This window comes from Mastomys coucha, unplaced genomic scaffold, assembly GCF_008632895.1.
Source record: "Mastomys coucha isolate ucsf_1 unplaced genomic scaffold, UCSF_Mcou_1 pScaffold9, whole genome shotgun sequence".
In the NCBI taxonomy this organism is placed as follows: domain Eukaryota; kingdom Metazoa; phylum Chordata; class Mammalia; order Rodentia; family Muridae; genus Mastomys; species Mastomys coucha.
The window spans coordinates 59,854,830-59,877,893 of NW_022196915.1; the positions used below are offsets into that span (position 1 = coordinate 59,854,830).

The 23,064-nt window shown below is 41.7% G+C and overlaps 1 long non-coding RNA gene across 1 annotated transcript; it reads right to left on the reverse strand.

Annotated features, from left to right (window-relative positions):
- Positions 1-1,208: 1,208 nt before the first annotated feature.
- LOC116084327 lies at positions 1,209-4,690 on the reverse strand. Its single transcript, XR_004116077.1, has 2 exons — positions 4,642-4,690; positions 1,209-1,409 (listed from the first exon to the last, which is right to left on the reverse strand). It is a non-coding gene; the product is annotated as an uncharacterized LOC116084327 (long non-coding RNA).
- Positions 4,691-23,064: the final 18,374 nt, after the last annotated feature.

Below are 23,064 nucleotides of genomic sequence, written 5' to 3' on the forward strand. Positions count from 1 at the left end.
GCAAAGAGCCTCCCAAGTATTAATCGAGATCATTTATCTGCAAGACATGCATTCAAAATAAGTATTAACTCTCATTTTACAGATGAAAAAAACCAGTGTAAGATGAGGAAGGGCCAGGGATGCATGTGGCAGAGTTTGTTGTGACCCAAGCAGTATGACTCTAGAGTCCATTCTTAGAACATTCTAGACCCTGAAAGCTGGTTGGGGTTATAGACTGTCACTCTGAAGAGTGCGATAGAAATCAACACATGAGTTCTACTACTGGCATTTCAAAAAGCCTAGAAAAAACATACTGATCCTACATCCAATGGTTTGTTACTCTCTCTCTTGTGATCTTCTCTTCCTTTACGCCTGTGGGTTGACAACTGTGGTGGCCACTGACACAGACGTGAAGGTCTCTGGTGCTGAACAGTGTGTGCATGTGCAAGAGGAACCTAGAAATACCAGAGAGAGGCACACATATGGTGAGCCTTCAATTTTTACAGTAAAATATGGGAAGTTCAATTTCATTCTTCTACTGAACTGACAGTTTTCACATTAGATCTATTCTTGGTTTTGCTTTTGTCAAGATTTTAACTGAAAGATGTACCCACACTATGTTAGCAACTGGCTGTATTTTACAGATTGTAAAAGTACTATATGCTTATTGTAACAAAAGATGAAAGTGGGGGCTCAGGGCACGATAATGCTTGCTGCTCTCACCAAAGCTGTGAGTGCAGTTTCTAGCTTTCATGTAGTGTATCTCAAAGTATCCAGGGATCCAATGCTTCTGGCCTCCATAGGCCCTTGCACACATATGCACCCAGACAGAACACACGTAAACACATCAAATAATCTCTAAAATAAATGGAAGAGTACAAATGTATGTGAACCGATAGCATTTTACTTAGACCAGAAATTTAAATGTAAATAAGGGTCCATGAATTACTAAAGGAAAATGTGATAAGTTTAAGCAAAAATCTCAGGAATCAAAGGACCCGAGGCATAAAACACTATCTATAATGGTAAATGAAAAATCCATACACTAACCCACATAGAAAACTTCATCATCAAAGTGGACTATGTAAAACTAACAATTTAACAGAAGAGGGGGAAAAAACAACATTTGTAACAAATAGCTCTTTAAAACATTTTGCAAAGGGCTAAATCAAGTCAGTAAGAAAATTGAAACTAAGTAGAAGCTTGGCAAAGGACATGAATACAGAAAAGCATATCCAGATGTTTTTAATTTAATAAAAATACTGGTTTGGAGAGATTTCTCAGTGGTTAAGCGCACTTGTTGCATAACCGTGAGGCCCAGGAGTTCAGATCCCAGCACCCGGTGACACTAACCAGGTGAGCTCTCTCAGCAGTGTGGGGGCTGAGACAGGAGACTCTGAGGCTGGCTGGATGTCAGCATAGGTGAAAAACTGAAAAACAAAAACAAACAAACAGAAATCCACAGGTTCCAGGTTCAGGAAGAGAGCAGGCCTCACAGAAACCAAGTTGGATCTCTGGGTTATGGTACTCACACCAATCCTAAGCTCAAATGGCCTCTCTACATCCAAAAAAAATACCCTAACCAATACATGAAACACACATTTCCCCTCATACATACATCTCTTCAGATTGCTTTCCTCACTGAATAACACTTTTACTTTACTTTTTTAAAGTAAGTGCTGTTTGCTTTGGGTTTTTGTTTTGTTTTTGATACAGGTTTTGTTTTCCATGTTGCCCAGACTGGCTTTGAACTCCTGGACCCCACTGATCTTCCTGCCTCAGCCACTGCAGCTGCAGACAGACACCTCCAAACCCAACTAAACAAGCCTGCTAGCTTTGCTTCATTATTTAAATGCTGGACAGTACTTTGTGGAAGGGAAAGCTCAAAGTGAGTGCCTTCCCCTGAAGGTTGTTTGCAGTTTTCCCTGTTACAAGTTGATCCAGTAGCATAAATATTTGTGTCTGTAATAATTTATGTTTAGGACTAATTCGTGGTGGAGTTACTCAGTTAAGAACTCTGAGAAACAAGAGTGTCGAGGTATATGTCTATATTGCTAGCATTTAAGAGCAGAGGAACAAGCAAGGACTGGACTGTAGAATGAGTTTCTGGCCAGCCTGTGGTGAAGCCATGGTTGGAGAACACTCTGGATGAAGCCCCATCTTGTGACTGGGGAGCAACTGAGGGAGATTAATGGATTGGGGTCCAAATGTTCTTTTCAAGTTTATTCCTTCAGTGACCTAACTTTCCTCCAGAAGTTCCCATCAATTAAAGGTCCTAATGTTTGCCGGGCAGTGGTGGCACACGCCTTTAATCCCAGCACTTGGGAGGCAGAGGCAGGCGGATTTCTGAGTTCGAGGCCAGCCTGATCTACAGAGTGAGTTCCAGGACAGCCATGGCTACACAGAGATAGTGCCACAGGCTGGTAACAGGACCTTTAATACACAGACCTGGATGAGTAAAAGGCCACAGCAATATCTTTTTTGCTAGTGGCTTAAATCTTGAGGCTGTGAACAGGTATTTTTACCACAAAACAAAACAAACTATAGCCAGGTGTGGTGGCATCTGCCTTTAATTTCAGCAATGGGGAGGCAGAGGCAGGCAGATCTCTGTAAGTTTGAGGCAAGCTTGATCTACATATTGAGTTCTAGGATAGACCCTGACTCAATATATAAATATAGACATAGACATAGATTTAGATGATCTAAAAAATCTTGTCACCAGTTACAAGATGAATGAAGCTTGAGGACATTATTCTAAGTGAAATAAGCCAGTCGCAACAAGACAAAGCACGTATAATTCCACTTAAGGGAACTGGAATAGCCACACTCATAGAAACAGGAAGTAGAATGGCCGGCGGCCATGGCTTACAAGAAGAGAAAATGGAGAACCACTTATTTTCAGTTTTGTTAGATGAAGTTCTGAAGGTCAGGCCCTCTCACACAAGGTGAATGCATTTAAACTTCTGAATTATACACTCAAAACCAGTTATGAGCTGGGTGTGGCAGCTCATGCTTGTAATTTCAGCGTTTGAGGAGCCTGAGCAGGTCGATTGCCGGGAACCAAGGTTCTTGGAGCTGCGTAGTGAGTTCTGAGCTAGCCTGGAAAACAGTAAGACTGCTTCTCACTCTATCTACAAGACTGTTCCCGAGTAACAGGAAACAGTGGCAGTGCTGTGTGAGACTCTCATAAACATGCAGAAGCGGCCCGTGTTTTCAGAATTTATGTCTCCATTGTGTCACGTAGAGAAGTCTCTCTTCTTGAGCCTGTTTCTCACCAAGGATTTTCTTTGTCGAGATATCAGTTTAGGTTGTTTTCATGTTTTTCTTTTAGTTTGTTCACTTTATTGTGAGGCGTGTCCTTCACATATTCTGCAATCTAGTCCTTTATCAGAAACACCTTTTGCAAATATTTTCTTCCCATCTGTAAGGCTGTTTTTTTTTTTCTCATTCTTTTAACAGGATCTTTTGCAAAATGAAAGTTTTAAATTTTAACAGAATACAATATTCCCAATCTTTCTTTTACTAACATGAGCAAATGCTTGAAAGAGGGTGCTCACTGGCTAGTCTCATTTTACCCTTTATGGTGGCTCAGAATTTGGGAGGCTGAGGCAAGCAGATTGCCCTGAGTTTGTAGCGAATCCCAGGCTAGCAGCATGGATTACAAACCAAGACCTTGTCTCAAAACAAATATGACAAAGAAGAAAAAAAGAGAAATGAGAGAGAGAAAGAGAGAGAAAGAGAGAGAGAGAGAGATTTTCCATGGTAGAGCATTTGTCTGGCATGTACAAGGCTCTGAGTTGAATCCATAGCACTGAAAACAGAAAAGGCACTCTTATTTCTAGCAGAATAGTTCGCCCACTTAGGAACATAGTTTGGCCATTTCTTTTCTTTTCTTTTTTTAAGATTTATTTATTTAATGTATATGAATATACTGTAGCTGTCTTTAGACACACCAGAAAAGGGGGTTGGATTCTATTACAGATGGTCGTGAGCCACCACGTGGTTGCTGGGAATTGAACTCAGGACTTCTGGAAGAGCAGCCAATGTTCTTAACCGCTGAGCCATCTCTCTAGCCCCCTAGTTTGGCCATTTCTTGCAAAGCTAAAAATACTCTTACTGTACTATTCAATACGTATATATTTTTGTATTTTATCAGATGAGTTAAAATAAAAATGTAACTACAAAAGACAATGTACATATAAGTTTATGGCAATTGATAAAACTTGGAACAATCAAAATGCCTCTCAGTAGGGGACTAATAAGCAAATGGCAGCACATCTATACAATGGTATATTATTCAGCAGTAAAAGATAGCTACTGGGCCATAATAGAACACAGCAGAATGGACTCAGACTGCTAAGGAAAGAAAACATGGATGTGTCACCTCCTATGCTATTACAGTTAGATGACATCCTGAGGGGGCAGGGGGGCAGGGACAATAAGCAATTCACTGAGCTCCAGGATCTGGACAGAAGGGATAATGAATAGATAGAGGATTTGGGGGATGATGGACCCACTCTGTGTATAAAGTAATGGAGGATTCATATCACTGTTCATTTGTCAAAACATTCACCATGTACAGCACCAGTGAGCAAAACATCAACAAAACCTGGAGCCTGGGGTGGGGTGGGGGTGGGGTGGGGTGGGGTGGTGGCAACTTACAAATGTTGATCTTCCACTTAAACAGGGCTCACGCGACACCACCACTGATTTAGACTAAGCTACTGCAGCAAGCTCCCAAACTTACTTTGCTTAAATTTTTTTTAAAAACCATAACAATGTACCACTGTGACAGGAGGCTGTGGTAATGGAGGAGTTTGTGTGTGAGGAGACGGAGCATCGGGGAGATCTCAGTTTTGTTGGCTCAGCTTTACTGTGGACCTAAAACTGCTCTCTAAAAATGGTTATGATGGCCACTGTGTGTTTTGTAAGCCTTGGAACCTAGGGAAATGCAAATCAAAACCACACGCAGAGGCTGGGGAGATGGCTCAGCAGGAGTGAGCCTTAACATAGGAGGTGGAGTGAGACAAGTCAAGATAGAAAAAAAACCAGTTATTTCTGGATTACCCTTACAAGAGGTCTCTAGGAAAGGCAACTTGGAGGCATTGTGAGATGGGTATAGTTTAGCATTTGAGAAGACGAGCAAGGTCTAGAAAGAGATGGTCAACAATTTGTATAATTTTGTTGCTGCTGTTGTTTTTAGACAAGGTCTCACTATGCAGCCCTGGATGGCACGAGACTCAACATATAGACCAAGCTGGCCTCAAATTTACTGACATCTGCCTGCCTCTGCCTCCCAAGTGCCAGTATTAAAGGTGTACATCACCACATCCAGGCCTATTTGGACAGTTTCAGTGCTGCTGAAGTGTGTACTTAAAATAGCTAATGTGGAGTCTTTTGTACTATGTGTATATTTTTATATTTTGCCTTTTTGTTTATGTATATTTGTGTGTGTACATGTGTGAGTATAAGTGCATGTGGAAGCCAGAAGTCAACAGAGAATGTCTTCTTCCACAATGATTTCTCTACCGTGTTTTCTAGTTATTTATGTATTTTACACACACACACACACACACACACACACACACACACACACACAGTGCCAGGCTACTCATGTGGAGGTCAAAGAACACCTTTCATGAATGGGTTCCTCCTTCCACCATGTGGGTCTTGGGGATCATCCTCAGGTGGTCAGGCTTTGTGGCAAATGGCTTTAACCTCCTCACAAGCCTATGTAAAAGGCCTTTCCACCTTGGTTTTTGAGGCAAGATCTCTCACTGACTATGCTAGACTTACCAGCCAGAGTTCTCCTTTTTCTGGTTTCCCAGTCTTGGGATGATAAGTGTATGTTGCCGTGTCTGGCTTTTTTTACATGGGTGCTGGAAATCAAACTTAGGTTCTCATGTTTGTACAGCCAGGACTTTACTAACTGAACTCCCCATTACCCCAGCCTCTGTTATGTGTGCTATCACAACAAATTAGTAAATAATAATAATAACAACATATAAAGAAGCCATATACAAAATATACAATTCTAGGAAGTTCAAGGCTAGCCAGACATATGTGGAGATTGGTGGAGTAAGAACAGCAGTTTCCTTGGTAACAGAAAAGGAAACTGAAAAAAGAGAAACCTGTGTGTACGTTTCAAAGAGTTTAAAAGGGGGACAGACAGGTAACGGTTGCTTGAAACTACCAGTTGTAGTTATAGTTTGTAGAGCAGATAGAGGGAGAAGATGACCGAGGAAGAAGGGAAGCCATGGCATATGGAGGAGTGAGGGGGAGCACCAGCAGGGATGCATCCTTGGCTGGGTTGGTGACATCTCTCGCTGTGTGGACAGGAGGAAGAGGATAGAGGCTGGATGAGGACGAACCAGCCAAGGGAGTGTGAGGGAAGCAATCCTTCCTCAGTGTGCACCCCACAACCCCCAGCTTAACATCACCAGGGTTCTGCAAGTGCCAGCTCTCTGATATGCTTCTGCCTTGAAAACTGAGCCCTCTGCCACCAGCTTCTGCTTAAAAACACTTCTGAAAATTTCCAGGTCTGAGCAGAGAGAGGCGTTCGCTCAAGACCTCTAAGGTTTGTTTGAGAGGCAATGTTTTGCTGGTAATGCCTATGAATCTGAGAACGAGTCACCTGGGAAACACTTGCATTTTTAAGTTTTCTCTGTGTCCTGAATGTAAGAGACGCAGCTGGGAAGTAAGTGTACTTGAGCTAAAATTACATTGGAAATAAAGAGAGCGATCTGCTTTCTTTCAGAAACTTCTAGCTCCACCCTCCCCCGCCTGTTGTTTTTTTTTTTTTTCAGATTAAATGAAAACTCTTTGCATTCTGCAAAGAAAGCTGATTTCAGATTTAGATAGCTAAATTAAATATATTCACATGCATCTGATGTATCAACATTTTGTGAGTAGGAGGAAAATAATTGGAACAAATTTCCTTGTCTGTTCTGAACAGTGAAAATTGCATTATTGTTTGTCAGTCCATGATAAGATTTGGGACGAATCTAAGATGTACTTGACTGAGAAATCAAGGCCATTGCTGAAGGCCAGGCTGTTGTGATCATAAAAAGAGAAAGAGCTTTAAGAATATGTTCTGGTGAGGTATAGGGGAAGAGGGTGCCTCAGCGGGCCCATGCCGAGGCATCCCTTCCCCCTGAGGGACCAGACACATGCTGGTATAGTGTAGAATAGAGTTTATTTAGGGCATGGGGAGGGGAGTTAAGGGGGTAGCAGAGGCAGAGAAAGGCAGAGAGAAGGAGAGAGTAGAGAAGGTAGGGGATGGCCATGTGTGGGGAGAGAAGGGGGAAGGGAATGGGGAGAGAGGGGGAACAAAGGGTAAGAGACAAGGGAGAGAAGCAGGAGTAAGAGAGAGAGGAGGGGGCAAGCAGCCCCTTTTATAGGGCCAGGCCTACCTGGCCATTGCCAGGTTACCATGGGGAGGAGCATACCTGGCTGCTGCTAGGTATCTGTGGGGGTGGAGTTTAGACAGAATGCTAACACAGGCAGCACTCCAGCTCCATCACATAGCCTCCTTCCTTCCCTTCCTTTCTTTGGTCCTTCATCTTTCCCTCTTCCCTTCTTCCTCTCCCCCTCTCTTCCTCCTTCTATTGTTTGCGTTTACCCTTTGTTTGAAACAGTCTCACTCTGTAGCTAGCCTGACCTGGAACTCACCGTGTAGTCCAGACCAGTCTGGTGGTAATCCCTTTGCTTCCACTTCCCAAATGCTGGGATTACACCAAATTTAAAGGAGGCCCTTTCTAAAAGACAAAATTTTAAATAGTGGAGAAATGGAAAGCACCATTAATATTCAAAGAATGTATTACTAAATTAGAATGTCATAAATCCCATTTCATTTTATCAAATTAGCAAGTTTTGTAAAAGCAGTGCTTAAGGATAAAGTGTAACGAGCAATTTGATGGGTTACCTAGAGAGAAGTTTAATTTTTTCAAAGTGATGTATTAAAGTCTCTTATCAAAGGTATATCTTTTTACATAATTGTGACAGGATAACATTTTCAATATGCTGTTATTCTTTCAGAATTTTATACAATGTATTTTGATCATATTCATCTCCTCTCCCTCAACTCCTTCCAGGTCTACCCCAACCTCTCATCTCTCTCTCTCTCTCCTCCCTGTCTCTCCCCTTCTTCCTTCCTTCCTTTCTTCCTTCCTTTCTTCCTTCCTTCCTTCCTCTCTCTCTCTCTTTCTCTCTCTCTCTCTTTCTTTCTTTCTTTCTTTGGGTAAGCTCATGGTTGACTGACAAGTCCTCTCACAAAACAAAAGTGTGGAAAGCCATCTCTGGCTTCCACAGGTACTTGTGAAGGGCATGCCCCCATTTACACATGCTTGTATACCACATTTACATCTCCCACACAGGGAGGAGGCAGTGGTGGGAGAGAGAGGCTAGAAATACCTGAAATTCTAATCTTAAGAATTTCTATTAAGAAAGACACATAGGATACTACAACATTTATACCTGTTTAAGATGCTAATGAGATGGATAGACAGATGGTTCAGAAGTTAAGAGTAACTCCTGCTCTTCTAGAGGACATGAGTTCGGTTCTCAGCACCCACATCAGTTAGTTCACAACTGCCTGTAACTCTAGCCAGGGGATTTGATGCCTTCCTCTACCTTGAACAGGTACCCACACACCCGTGCCATACATTGACAACAACAACAACAACAACACTACACACACACACACACACACACACACACACTAAATAAATCTTTATTAAAATGCTCATGAAGATTTTTCTGTGATATGGAGAAAATGTTCCACAACTATAAATGAGTCTGTTATTATATCTGTGTTAAAATATGTTCTATATATGTATAGTAAAAGCTACCAAGTATCACAATTTAAAGTAAATATATAGCTGGTAAGATTTTGGTGATTAATTTTTTCTTCCTTTCCTATACTTTTGTTTTAATTTTTACAATGGGTAACATTATTTTAAAAAGAAAAAAAAATCTATGGTACTGGAACGATGGGTCGGTGTTAAGAGCACTTCTGTCCGGTCTGGAGGCCTGGGGTTCAGAGTACAGTAGCCCCGTAACAAGCTGAGCATTCCATAGAAGCTTATATCCCCAGACCCAAGAGGGAAGAGACAGCTTATTACTGGAGCTTGCTGGTGTCCAGCATAGCTGAAAATACGAACCTCATAGATCTTTTAAAATAATGCCAGTCCACTGTAAAAACATAAACAATATGAGAAAGGGAAAAAAAAAATCACTAAGACCCCGCCATCTAGATATTTACTTTAAATATTGACCCTCCTCAAAGGGGTGGATGGAGAATGATGGACAAGGACACCCAACACCCTCTTCTGGCCTCTGTTAATGTGCACAGTGAAGCATGCCCACGCCTATGTGAACCTAACAGACACAGACACAGACACAACCACACACATACATTTTAAAAATTCTAAACTTGAAAATGCTTTCTGATAAAGGGAGAACTATCCCCTTCAAAAACTGTTTATTTTTGTTGTTGTTGTCTGTTTGTTTGTTTGATAATGTTTAAATCCCTGTCATCCTGGAAACAGACCCAAACATCCAGCTCCAGTCAGCTGTTCACTTCTGTGGAGCAGGACCCACAGTATGCAGGAGCTGAGAGTATGGGGAAGGGAAGCCCAGATCAAGGTTTCCAGGCCGGTTTCTCCTGAGGCTCCTCCTCCCAGCTTGTGCACACTGGCCTATTTTCTTGTCATCTTCTGCCTGTGTTGGTAGCCAAATACCCTTATTTGTGTCTGTTTAATTTGAGACAGGATCTCATTCTGTAGTCCAGGTTAGCCTCAGATTCATGGTCCTCCAGTCTCTGCCTGGCTAGTGTTGGGTCTTTAAAGATACCAGTCACACTACCTTCATGACCCAATTTTTACCTTAACTACCTCTGTAGAATGTTCAAATATGATCCTATTCTAAGGAACCAGGAGATTGGAATTTCAACTTTGGAATTTTAGGGTTCTATAACTCAGCCCAGATTATCTAGCCAAGTAAATAAATAGGCAACTGCAGCAGGAGGAAAGTCTTGAGACACTGAGGGCTAGCCACACCCCTGCTCTCAGCATCCCTGGTGAGGTGTTGTGTTTACTCTAGTTTGACACTCGCTGATCTGTTTCTCTTGCCGGAGTGTGGCTGAGTGTTTGTAGCTCCTTATTTAACAGATGCACGGAGAATGAGCAAATTTTTATCTTGTTATATGTCAAGTATAACTGACATTTAAATTTTTATCTTCAGGGTGTCAGAGAATGAATATTTATTCCTTGATGCCTGATATTCCAAAGTCATTCATTATCTTCCAGGGAACAGATCGGGTGTGAATTGATACCTGCTGAGTTCCCAGATGAGAGCGCTATCTTTCCCCAGAAGGGCTTGGCTGCTTCGAAGTTCCTGGGGCTGTAAACAAACAAGGACTGGGGAATAAATTCTGCCCCGGATAATAACATGTTTGAGATGTGTTTTCAATGATACTCAAAATTCAGAAGAATTTAAAAAGTATCATTGTTACACGTAATTATTATTTATCCACTTATTCGTTTGTTTATTTATTTAGTGTGTCTGTTTGTGCCCGCATGCATGTATGGAGGTCAGAGGACAGCTTGTACTGTTAGTCCCAAGGACTGAACTCAGGTCATCAGTCTTGAAAATAAATGCCTTTATCCACTGAGTCATTGTGCTAGCCCCAGAAGAACTTCTTTTTGGTTTTGGGGTTGAACCTAGAGCCACATTCATATAAGGCACGCATTCTAACAGAGCTGTATGTATCTCCAGCCCCAGGAGAATGCTATTTTATTCGCTCATACACAGAGTTTCACTACATTCACTATCTGCTCCCTATAAGCCTTTCTCTAGGCTCAAATCCTTCATAGCCTATGATAGACTAGAAACAAACTTACAAAAATAAGACAGATTCTCAGGGCTGAATAATAGATCACAGTTGCAAAATGTTTTTAGATTGCATTCATGTGTACAGCTTGTTCCTCTTCCATTCATAGAAGAGATAGAATTTTACATAATTACTTGAGATGCAATAGGAAGGTCTGATGATAAAAGGCCTGGGCTCTGGAGACAGCTTCACCAGCCCCATGGTGTGTCAGTTACTTATCAATGGCTTCAAGGAAGTCCCTGACAAAAGTTAGGAGGGAGGGAGGGCGGGAAGGAAGGAAGGATTGGCTGATTTTGCCTCCTGTTTAAGATATCCTCTCTCATGGTGAAGGCATCATGCTATCAAGAGCTTGATACATTGTGTCTGGTCACATTGTGCCTTCAGTCAGGAAGAGAAGAGAATAGAGATGAATTCTGTCTGGTACCTGGTTTATGTAATCCAGAACCCTAGAGGGTGGACTGGTACATCCCCTCCCCCCATTTTAGATGGGCCTTCCTACTTCAACTACCCCAACCTAGAAGCTCACTCATAGATTTGCTCAGAGCTTATTTCCTAGGACATTCTAGATCCTGTTACGTTGACAATCACCGGTGACCATGACAGAGGGTGAAAGTGTGCACTCTGAGGACTCTGACACATGCAGTATTTTAGGGGCTGCTGATTTAGACTTTGCAGCACTTTCTGTCTTTGATGGGCTTTTCGCCTGTTGTCTCCAGACTTAGTGCTCATCCATTACCAAGGTGTAGTTCGAAGTTGCCACTGAGTGTTTACAGTTTTGGGAGCTCTGTGGGTGAGATTCTGATCAGATGAACCAAGGCTTCACTCTTGCTTGTTAGTGATTCTCTTTTCCGTGACTAGCAAATTTAAACAGTGGTTAAGTTTGAGAGGATAGTTGTGTTTTTCTACTAGCTGGTAAATATTCCTATCGTTTGGACTCCTCTAAGGGCTGGGCGGGAAGTCCCTGGAAAGGAATCACTGTCGCAGTATATGCTAGAGCCACTACTGGGCGACAGTTAGACTCTTTGTACCTAGTTTGTTCCATCATCAAGGGCTGTCCATGGCTCTTCCAGGTTTGCCATCTTCTTACTCCTTACTGTATTAGGTAGGCCTCCTTTATTAAAAATGTCAACTTCAAACCTCTGTGGTCCTACGGTCTGGGCTCCTCTGCCTTGGCCTTGGCTAATATTTATCTTCTATCTGACATTTGCCTACCTTATAAATTACTGCTTGGAAAATGTGGGGTTTTATCCAAGTACCTTTCAAAAACTCACTGGACTGATAACCAGTTCTGTGTCCGTGTGTTCATTGTCTACTGCAGGTTGTCCTGTTATTTTAGAATCTATGCTAAGCCTTGCTTACAGTGATGTCTTTTGTTATTCCCTCTCCTCCAGTTACTCTCCTCTACCTTATACAGTAGCTTCAGTGGTTGTTTGTATGCTATGGTAGACCATATATAGGTTCTCCAAACTTCTTGTATCCTTAAGTGTCTCCCAATATATCTTTTTTTTTTTTTTTCTACTAGCCCATTGACTTAGATGTTACCTCAGTGATGTTGAAGATGGTTCCCACAGTACGTAAGTGATGAAACTTTCCTCTTTGTGCTGGGGACAGGCTCTTTTATAACTCGTTTCCGTTTCATTTGCACTTATCTTTTGTGTTGATAAGCATCATTAGTTCTCTGCTATCTGGAACATGCCACATGCTTAATAACTGCATCCAGAAGACATGAAGGGTCAGCCTGGAGGGGTGGCTCAGCGGTTCTGAGCACTTGTTGCTCTTCCGGGAACTATGTTCAGTTTCTAGCACCTTGACCACTCTGGGGATCCGATGCTTTCTTCTACATTGCATGCATGTAGTGGAGAGACATACCTTCAGGCAAAACACTCTTACACATATAAATAAAATAAAATAAATAAAAATTTTAAAAAGATTCAAGCTAAGCAATTTACCTATGAAAACAATGACACCATTTTCCTTTGTCTCATGAAAATCCAGTTCTGAACTTGTGTTGTAAAGTTCAGACGCTGCTGGCTGGTGAGATGGCTCAGCGGGTAAGAGCAGTGACTGCTCTTCTGAAGGTCCTGAGTTCAAATCCCAGCAACCACATGGTGGCTCACAACCATCCGTAATGAGATCTGACACCCTCTTCTGGTGTGTCTGAGGACAGCAACAGTGTACTTACATATAATAAATAAATTAAAAAAAAAAAAAATGTTCAGACACTGGGTCCAAACGATGTGATTAGTAATCACAGTGCTACCCTCTTCAGACATATCATATGTAAAAGTTCAGAAAGCTGTTACCAAGATTCTTACTTTTAATTTTTTTAGGAGAGACGGCTTGTTGGTTAAGAATGCATCTCGCCCTTACCGAGGACCTGGGTTTGGTCCTCAGCTCCTACAGTCCATGGCTCCTAGCTGCCTATAACTCTAGTTCCAGGGGAACCTATATCCTCTTCTGGCTTCCACAGCATCTGCACACATTTGATACACCTAAGCGTACACAGGCACACATAAACATATAAATATAGATTTTTTTTTGTTTTTTTTGTTTTTGTTGTTGTTGTTGTTTTTGTTTTTTTTGAGACAGAGTTTCTCTGTATAGCCCTGACTGTCCTGGAATTCACTCTGTAGACCAGGCTGGCCTCGAACTCAGAAATCCGCCTGCCTCTGCCTCCCAAGTGCTGGGATTAAAGGCGTGCACCACCACCACCCGGCACATATAGATGTTTTTAAAAGTCTTTACATTTATTTGGTGGGTATGTGTGGACTGTGCCACAGTCTGTATGTCGTTGCCACGGGAGAACCTCTAAGAATTGAGTCTCTCTTTCTACCTTCAGGCACCCAGGGATTAACCTTGGGTCATCAAGGCAGGGCAGCAAGCCTTCCACCTGCTAGGCTCTTGCAGCTGGGTAGATCACAGCTGGAAATGCCTTTAGATTGCATTCCTGTTTATAGATACCCTCCATCTGTTTTAGGAAAGAGATAGAGTTTCATGTAATTGCTTGGCATGGAGTAAAAAGTGCTAATGATTAAGAGCCTGGGCTCTGAAGGCAGTTCCCTTATTCCCCATGTCTAGGAGTTGGCCACACAATCTACAATAAGCACTTAAGACATTAGGTAGTGTTATTATTTAAAAGCATATTAAAGTGCTCCTATTTAATTACACGTAGACCAGGAAAGTCACTCTCACTTTACTGCTGCCACGGGCATTTGAGTGCTGAGTGTAGGTCAGCATTTGACCCCGTGTGACTATCTGGCAATGCCAGTATTTGGATTTTTCATAATTTAATTTTTAGTTGTAAGTCGAGGTGAAATATACGCAGCATAAAATTATCATTTAACTGTGTCTAAGTGTTCCCTGCGAACCAAGAGACTTTCATCTTCAGAATGAAAACCCTGGACCATTAGATGGCTTTCTGTTCCTTCCCAGCAAGCCCAGCGACCATGCCGCTCAGTGTACTATCTGTGACTTTGGCTATGTAGACATTGTGGTTCCCTGAGGTTGTCCAGCTTATGTGTCTGGTTCCCTGAATTTGCCTGTTGTGTCCAGGTTCACCATATTATAGCATGAGACTCGATATATTTTGTTTCCATAGTTTTAGCATGTGTAAGGCCTTTCTTTGCTGGGTGTGAAGGCATATGTCTATAGTTTCCCATCACGTCAGAGGCTGAGGCAGGAATTATCATGAAGTCTAGCCTAGATTATACACATATACACATGCATCAAACAAATAAAAGTTTCTTTTTTATCATATATATTTAGAAGTTCTTGTTTTGTTTTCTATTTGTAACTATATAAAACTGGGTTCTGTCTTCATAAAGTTGCACAAGTCAGTTGATGCTTCAAATAATAATGGAAGAAAATAAAACCAACCAACCCTCCCACCGCCCACCCCACCACCACCAAATAGCCTGTTGCTACACTCCTGAAATCCTAACATTTGGGATGCAGAAGCAGGAAGATTAGAGCAAGTTTGAGGCTAACCTAGGCTACATTGTGAGTTCTAGGCCAGTCAAGGCGGAGTAGAGAATTATTGGAATGAATGGCTTTCTTTTCCTCCAACTACCTACCACATCATTTTGTCCACTATTTTTACCAACCATAAAAATAAAAGATGTGGGGGCTCCCTTGGTAATACTGAGGACGAGCTGGCCAGTGTGCCCTGGCTCTGCCTGCCATGAGCAGCAAGGTTGAAATGGAAGATATTCTCACCTGTCACAATGTGACTTAAAGCCTTCCAAGTGCCTCTTCCCCGGTAATTGCTAAGATTATTAAATTGCAAGGCAGGCTGAGGAAGCTTCTGGTGTGTATTTTTATTTCAGACGGGGAGCTACTAATGAGAAAGCCAGCAGGGAAGCAAAGGGCGGAATTGCAGCGAGCAATCTTGGCAGTTTAAATGCATTGTTAAGATGAAGAACTCGCTCGCAAGCCTGGGAACTTTGGAGTGACGAAGTTCCCTTTTCTTTCAAGGGAAGGAAACTTTAAATTGGATTTTATTTTATTACCCAAGGTAGAAGAGACAGTTTTATCCTTATGACTTATACCTAGTGCCGCGGAGTTAGATGGAGCGATTGAGAGAACTCTAAAGCATGTAATTTAGGGAATTTGAATAGAATTTCCCCAACTTGCCTTTTGTTGTTCTGGCACTGACCTCTCCTCTGAAAATATTGACAGAAACCTTCAAGAAAGCACATAAAGTGCCCTGGTTTCCGGGAGGAGTTTAGAGTTCCTACGAGGTGCTAGCTTGTCTTTTCTACCAAGGGCTGGTGAGTTCACCCAGCTCCTGTAATTAGGATTTTCTTGGCCTGTAAATAGAGAAGCCATATGTTCTAGATTTTTCTGGGGCAGTCCCAATTAAAATATTCCTTCCTGTTGTTAGACCATGTGTCAGACCATGTGTTCTGATTTTTTTTTGTTTTTTTATGTAAAAATGTGGTCAGCTTTCCCCAAATTGTCAGATTGTCAGTATTTTCCTAGTGACTATTTCCTTCAAAGTACAAAAACCTCCCTACATCCGGGTGGGGTCATTGTCCTAGCCACTATAATCAGACACAGCTGATTAACGATGTGTATCCATAGACTCCAATATAATTTTTTTTAGCCACCTCCACAGGCCTCATTTCTCCCACATCCTTCTCCATCTCCTCCTGTGTCAGCCCTGGACTGCACACAGTCTGCTTCTGTGCTTATTATTGTCTGTGTGCTACACTCCTCTCCTCAACGCACTTTTACAGCCAAGGAATAGGCCTGAAATGCTAGCTACTCAGGAGGCTTAGGCAGACAGACCACAAATTCAAGGGTTGCCTGCGCTATAGGGTGAGTTCAAAGATTGCCTCGGCAACTTACTGAGACTCTATCTGAAAATAGAAAAGTCAAGAGGACCTGAGATAAAGGTTAGAGGTTCAGCCCTTCTGAGCATCTGCATGGCCCTGGGTTCAGTCCCTAGCACTAAAGAAGGGAATGAGGGCTGGAGAGATGGTTCATTGGCTAAGAGCACTTGTAGTCCTCATAGAGGACCCCTATTTGGTTCCCAGCATCCACATGATGATCCTCATAATCACTTGGGACTCCAGGATCCAGTGCTACCTTCTGGTTTCCAGGGGCACAAGGCATGCACATGATGCGCATATAATACATGCAGGCAAGCCATTCATATACACAAGGTAAAAGTAAATTAAAAAGAACACCTGGTTTTTTTCTGTAATGTCTTCTAGGGCTCATTTGATTCTGAAGTTATATATAGGTATGAACATGCACTCACATACAAAAAGAGTCCAGTTGATTGGACTTTTTTTAATCACTAAGAAAAATGACATCCTTTAAAAATGTCTACCAGAGTTGAAGAGATAGCTTAGCTGTTAAGAGTATGCACTATTCTTCCTGGGAACCTGGATTCAGTCAGTTCCTAGCACTCATGTCAAACAGCTCGCAGCTCCAGAGGATCCAGGACACTCTTCTGGCATTTATGGGTACTGCACTCATGCACACACACACACACACACACACACACACACACACACACACACACACACACCAGAGGATAAAAGCTCCTGTGGCAGTTTGAATAGATATGCCCCCACCCTCCATAGATTCATGTGTTTGAATGCCTGGCCATAGGGAGTAGGTGTGGCCTTGTAAGAGGAAGTATGTCACTGTGGAGGCTGGGCTTTGACGTCTTAAATGCTCAAGCTACGTCCAGTGTGAAACAAATCCAGTCTCCTCCTGGCTGCCTTCAGATCAGGGTATAGAACTCTCAGCTCCTCCAGCACAAAGTCTGCACTCTGCCATAATGATAATAGACTAAACCTCTGAAACTAGAAGTCAGCCCCAATTAAATTCTTTCCTTTATATGAGTTGTTTGGTCAATGTGTCTCCTCACAGCAATGAAACCCAAACTAAGACAGCTCCTCATCTGTACTGAGAAAGCTGAATCTTATGGCCTTGCCATGTGTCATCCTAGACACATACAGCAATCTAACCATCATTTCTTTTTCTGTATATCTCTTCTTCCAGACCCTTCAATGTGAATATCCTCCCAACCCCTGGAACGCTCTAAATATCGGCTCCATAGAATCTCTTACAAAGGAGATTCTATTACCTCAAGGTGATTTGAACACTAGAATGAACCCAGGACATTATGCATGCTAGGAGGGTATTCTACTACTGAGCTATACCCCCAGTTTCCCTAGGTGATTTCTGTCAAATCTGCATCTCTCCCTCAGCTCCCATCTACATTCTTACCAGCAACTCAGTAACAAGCAGCAGTTGTAAGGATAAGGGCAAGGTGAGGAATGCCTATGGGAGATATGGACAATATCAGGAATCTAACTATTCAGAGGTGAAATTTAGTTGGTCCACTGAGGGGTCTGAGCACAGGCACACTGAAAGGCTTCAGTGACTCTGAATCAAGAGAACTCTCAGTCCTGATCATTTTAGGTCAAAATGTCAAGGCCTCTTATCAGCTTGCATCCTCGTACTGCCATCTCTTTCCAATCTCTTCACTTCTTTTCCTGGTAACAGCTCTCCTTTCTCTGCGGAGTTGGAATATTTAGGAGGCAAAGTTGCCGTATTCGTATATCCAGCGTGTACTCCAGGGCAAGTTGTGTTCGTTAGGTGATTGGGTTTGCTCTGCAAGCCTGTGAAGTGTTTAAAGCGGAAGTCCTCTCTACAGATCAGTGTAGCTGAGCCTGTTAGGAGAGTTCAGTCACCCACGTTAGTCGTTCTGACTTTTAACTTGGATTTTGTAGCATGAGCTCCCGCCTGTCTTCAATTGGAGGAGAATTATTAACACTTTTGAAATTCCTTGTTAAATACAGTGTTTCTTACACAGTCATCAGCGGTGTAAGAAGGAGTAGATTTATGTCCCTGATCTGTTCACGTTAAATAAATGATATACCCATATATAGAAAAAACAAACAAACAACAACTTAGATTTGGAACCCCAACCCACACCTGCCTTCATTTTTCTTCTTGAGAGCAATCTAAGCTTTAAGAAATTCTTGTGCCTCCACAAATTTGAACATAATTATATATTCTTATTTTTTTTCAATACAAGGGAAGTTGAGATAGTAGACTATTCCTTTCTCACCACCAGACTGCCCATTTGCTCACATAAAACTGTGGTGAAGCCACTACTGTGCAAGCACACTGTCCTAGACTAAATGCCAGGCCAGGCCCAGGTCATCTTTCAGGTTCTGGGACATCTAGTATATGGTTACTACACAGCAGCAAACAACCCATTCTATGTCATGAGAATTATAGGGTTGAGGGCATATCTCAGTGGATGCTTGCCACCAAGCCTGATGATCTGAGTTCAATTCCTGGGATCCAAATACTGTAGAAGGTTGTCCTCTGACCTTCACCCCCACACATACAAAATAAATGAACAAAAGTACATTCTCATATACATGAACTTTTAGAAGAAAAAATATATATAGTATGTTCATATGTGTGTATGTGTTCATATGTGTGTATGTGTGATGGCACATATCTTTATTCTTAGCACTGAGGTATCTGTGTGTGTGTTTGTGTATATGTATATGTATATATATATATATACGTGTGTGTGTATGTATGTATGTGTGTATACATACACACACAACATACACACACATATATACATATGTATATATGTATATATGTATACATATGTATATATATATGTATATATATACATATATATATATATATTTGAGACAGATATACCTATATATCCCAGGTTGACTTTGAACTAGCTCAGCCTCCTGAATGATGGGCTTTCAGGTGTGTGCCACCATATCTAGCCACCATTTATATTTGTGTTAAAGCAAAAGGAATATATACAATGGTACCTTCCAGTTGAGTTGAACTGAGGAATACCATGCAGATTCTGGCAGCTTGTAAAGTGAAAAACGAACTATTAAACACAAGTTCTCTGGTGTAAGAATTTTCAGTATGAATCAGAATTTGCTTGCAACTGTAACACCAATGTAGAATTCAGAAACAAATTGGATACACCTATGCAGAAACTAATGAAAAAGGCCATTTCCATCCGTTCAGCGTTAAAGCTTTTGTGTTTATGAACCAGCCTCTGGAACATTTTGGTTGGCTGTATTGTAAGCATGTTATACATTTAAAGCTGTTAAGTAAACTGTCTTAATTAAAAAGACCATGACTCTCCTGGTTTATATTGTTGAGATGTCACATAAAATTTAATTTTCCCAACAGAGTCTCTGCTGGGACAATTTAAAAGGCCTCTGATTTATGTCAAATTTGCAGCCCTTTAATTTTGGGGGATTTAGCTGTTCACTCTCTTATATGACATAGCACACCGACCACAGATCAACTTTCCTGCAGGTTTCAAGTGTTTCTCCCATTCCCCATTCTGTAAGGGCCCTCTATGGACTGCTAAAGTAGATTCAGGGTTTTCAACCTGGCTTTCCAGGAAGACAGAATGAGACCCTGTTCTAGCTATTCTCGTATAACTCTCCCTAGCCATTCCCCAGATCTTATAACTCAGGAAAGACCTGGAGCCTCTGTTTCCTGCTCTCCTGCCCCCAACAGATCCTGCTGAGTATTCTGGAAGGAGCCACTTCTAATCTCTTGAAGAGTTGAAAGCCATGTGCCATCCTGGTCGGGCATGCCTACTCTCTGTGACCCTTTGTGTCCTGAATTATGTGTCCTTAACTTGGAGACTCCCCCCTCTCCCTTCATCTGGTCTGATTCCTCCCACAGTCCATGGACCCATGAACCCTTTATTAGCATCCTGAGTTCACACTGATCTCTTCTTTCCACGGTTTATAATTTAATGTTGCCTAAGAGGTTTCTTTGTTCTCTGGTCTTCCCACTAGGATCATGGTCACCCTGCTGTGATCATATCTTCATTTCCCCCACAAGTTTGTGCTGATCACAGAACTCTGTTCTTGAAGGATAGAAGGAACCCTTAATGGCAACTACAGGCTTGAATCAGTCCTGCTTCCAATACTCACTAAATTTTCTCTTCTAACTAAATCACTTAAACTTTTTTTTTTCCTTTTTGAGACAGGCTCTCACTCTGAAGCCCAGGCTGGCCAGAAATTTAGTATGTAGGTGTAATTTTCCTCAAACTCACAGCAATCCTCCTGCCTCTGCCTCTTAAGTCAGTAGTGCGCGCGCGCGCGCACACACACACACACACACACACACACACACACACACACACACGAACTGAGTCTTTTTTCTGAATGTGATTAAATATACTTGGTGATATATTAAGGGATATTCGGTAAAATGAGAACATTCTACAAAATCATAATTTTTATTTAACTATGTCTTAAAATATCAAAGAAGGGGCCTTCAAAGCATCCTTTTATCTCAGAGAAAGCTATTTTTAGCAAAAGGACAATTCAGCTGCAGCTTTGACTTTTAGCACACATGCCAAACTGGTGGAGGCTGACTAAGGAGCCCTCGCTGTAACCGTTAGCGAGCTTGAAGCAATTGTTCTTTTCAAGTGCATCCAACTCGTTCCTTCCTTCGTTTGTACCTCCAACTTGATTCCTCTTACACCATTAACTCGAATCACAGTCTCTGCCCACATAGCACAAGGCATTCTTTCTCAACCTTGGGTAGAAAAATGTGCCTTCACATGACAGCAACTTAGATGAATAGGCATTTACTTTCCTGCACTTACTTCTCAGACTAAAATGCTGAATCTTTCAGTGTACTTGTGGCAGGGAAGTATTTACACGTTCATTGCCATCTTCAGTCACCAAGCCCAGAGAAGGAGAACCCCATTTGGCAGAAGAAAAGACTTCACTTTTCTCAAATCTTATGTTACCCACTGTCTTGAAAGTATTTTCTTCAGCAGATAAAAGATTTCTCTTTTTAAGTTAATGCTCATGAATGTGTATGTAACTTTTTCAACCAGATTGTTGCCTGGCAATGGAGCAAACGAACCACTTTAGCCTCTCCCTGCAGTCCTTGGCTCTAGGGTCTTTTCATGAGTTTCTGCTTCATTCCTATCAGATCTTCCTGGGCCCTCTACCCAGGACGCTTCAAGGGGCACACACACACACTGCCCACCAGCATAGCCAAAGCAAAAAGAAACTTAAAGGAACAAAAGAAAACTATGGTCATCTGTTCAATGAAATTAGCATTAGGTCTAATACACAGACCAGAGAGAGATATCACAAGAAGGGACAAACTATAAACCGATATCAATAACAGTAATGAATATAGGTACACAGCTTCCTCAAGTGATTAACAAATCAAATGCAACAGCATCTGAAAAATATTGTACACCACGATCAAGGGAGATGTAGCCTTTGTGTATATGGCTGCTCCAACATTCAAAGATCTGAGGCTGTAATCTATCACATCAATGGTAAGAACCCTGTGGTCATGGAAACTGATACAGAAAAGAGAAGACATCTAGTGGTAAGAAGCTGCATGCTGTCCCCCCAAAGATAAGGAAAAGGCATTCTTATTCAAGGACGTAGTGGAAATCCAGGCTGGTGTGATGAGACAATGGAACACAATGTGTATAGTTTGAAAGGGAAAAAAAATCAAAGCAAATTTTGGCTGAGAAACAAAGGAGTCAGCGAGGGCTTGTGTAGGGCTGTGCACTATCCTACCGCACATCGGCCTTTGGTTTCAGGGATGCTCTCCCTTACTCCGTACTGTTTCCTTCTAGTTTATTGTTTTCTTCTAGTTCCTTTGGGTTTAATGTGCAATTCTGTTGTAGGTTCTTATAAATGGGGATTCAGAGCCCGTAGTCTTTAGTTTTCAACTATATACGTTTAAAGTCAGAATTTTAAAAATTCCAGTTCACCCTCCATCCCAATGCCTCATTAAGGTTTCATTTTAGCCAAAAGTATTTATAATTTCATTGCATTTTTTCAGACCTATAAGTTATTTTAAAATGTGTTGCTACCAGACATGGTGGCATACACCTGTAATCCCTGCACATGGCTGACACACAGCTGTAATCCCAGCACTTGGCTGGCACACAGCTGTAATCCCAGCACCTGGAGGGTGGGGGGAGCTCAAGGTCAATTCAGCTTTCTAATGAATTTGAGACCAGCTTGTCACAGGAGAACCTATAAATAAATAAATAAATAAGTAAATAAATAAATAAATAAATAAATAAATAAGGGCTGATGACAACAGTACTTGCTGCCAAGCCTGGTGGCCCCAGGATATACATAGTGGAAGAAGAGAACACGATTCCTCTAAATTGTCCCCTGACCTCGACACATCCAATGTAGCATTTATGCATGTATGTATGTGTATGCACACATACATAAATGCAACTTTAAAACTAAAATAAATAAGGGTTGGAGAGATGATTCAGAGTTAAAGAACATGTATTGCTCTTCTAGAAGGCCTGGGTTTGGTTCCTAACACCCATGTTGCATGTCTCACAACTGCCTGTAACTCTAGCCTTAGGAGGAACAGACTACTTGTGTGTGTGTGTGTGTGTGTGTGTGTGTGTGTGTGAATTTCCAACACGTCCAAGGAATTTGCTAGCTATTTTTCTGTTAGACATTTTTTAGTTTGATTCAACTTTAAAATAAAACTTACTCTGTGTGATTTCAAATTTGGTGGGACTTGCTTGATGGCCCAGCATGAAGTACATCTTGATAAATGACTATGTGCTGCTGAAAACTGTACATTTTGCTCTTGTTATGTGTATGTTCTATAGACTTCACTTAAGCTGATGGTTTTTTACTGAG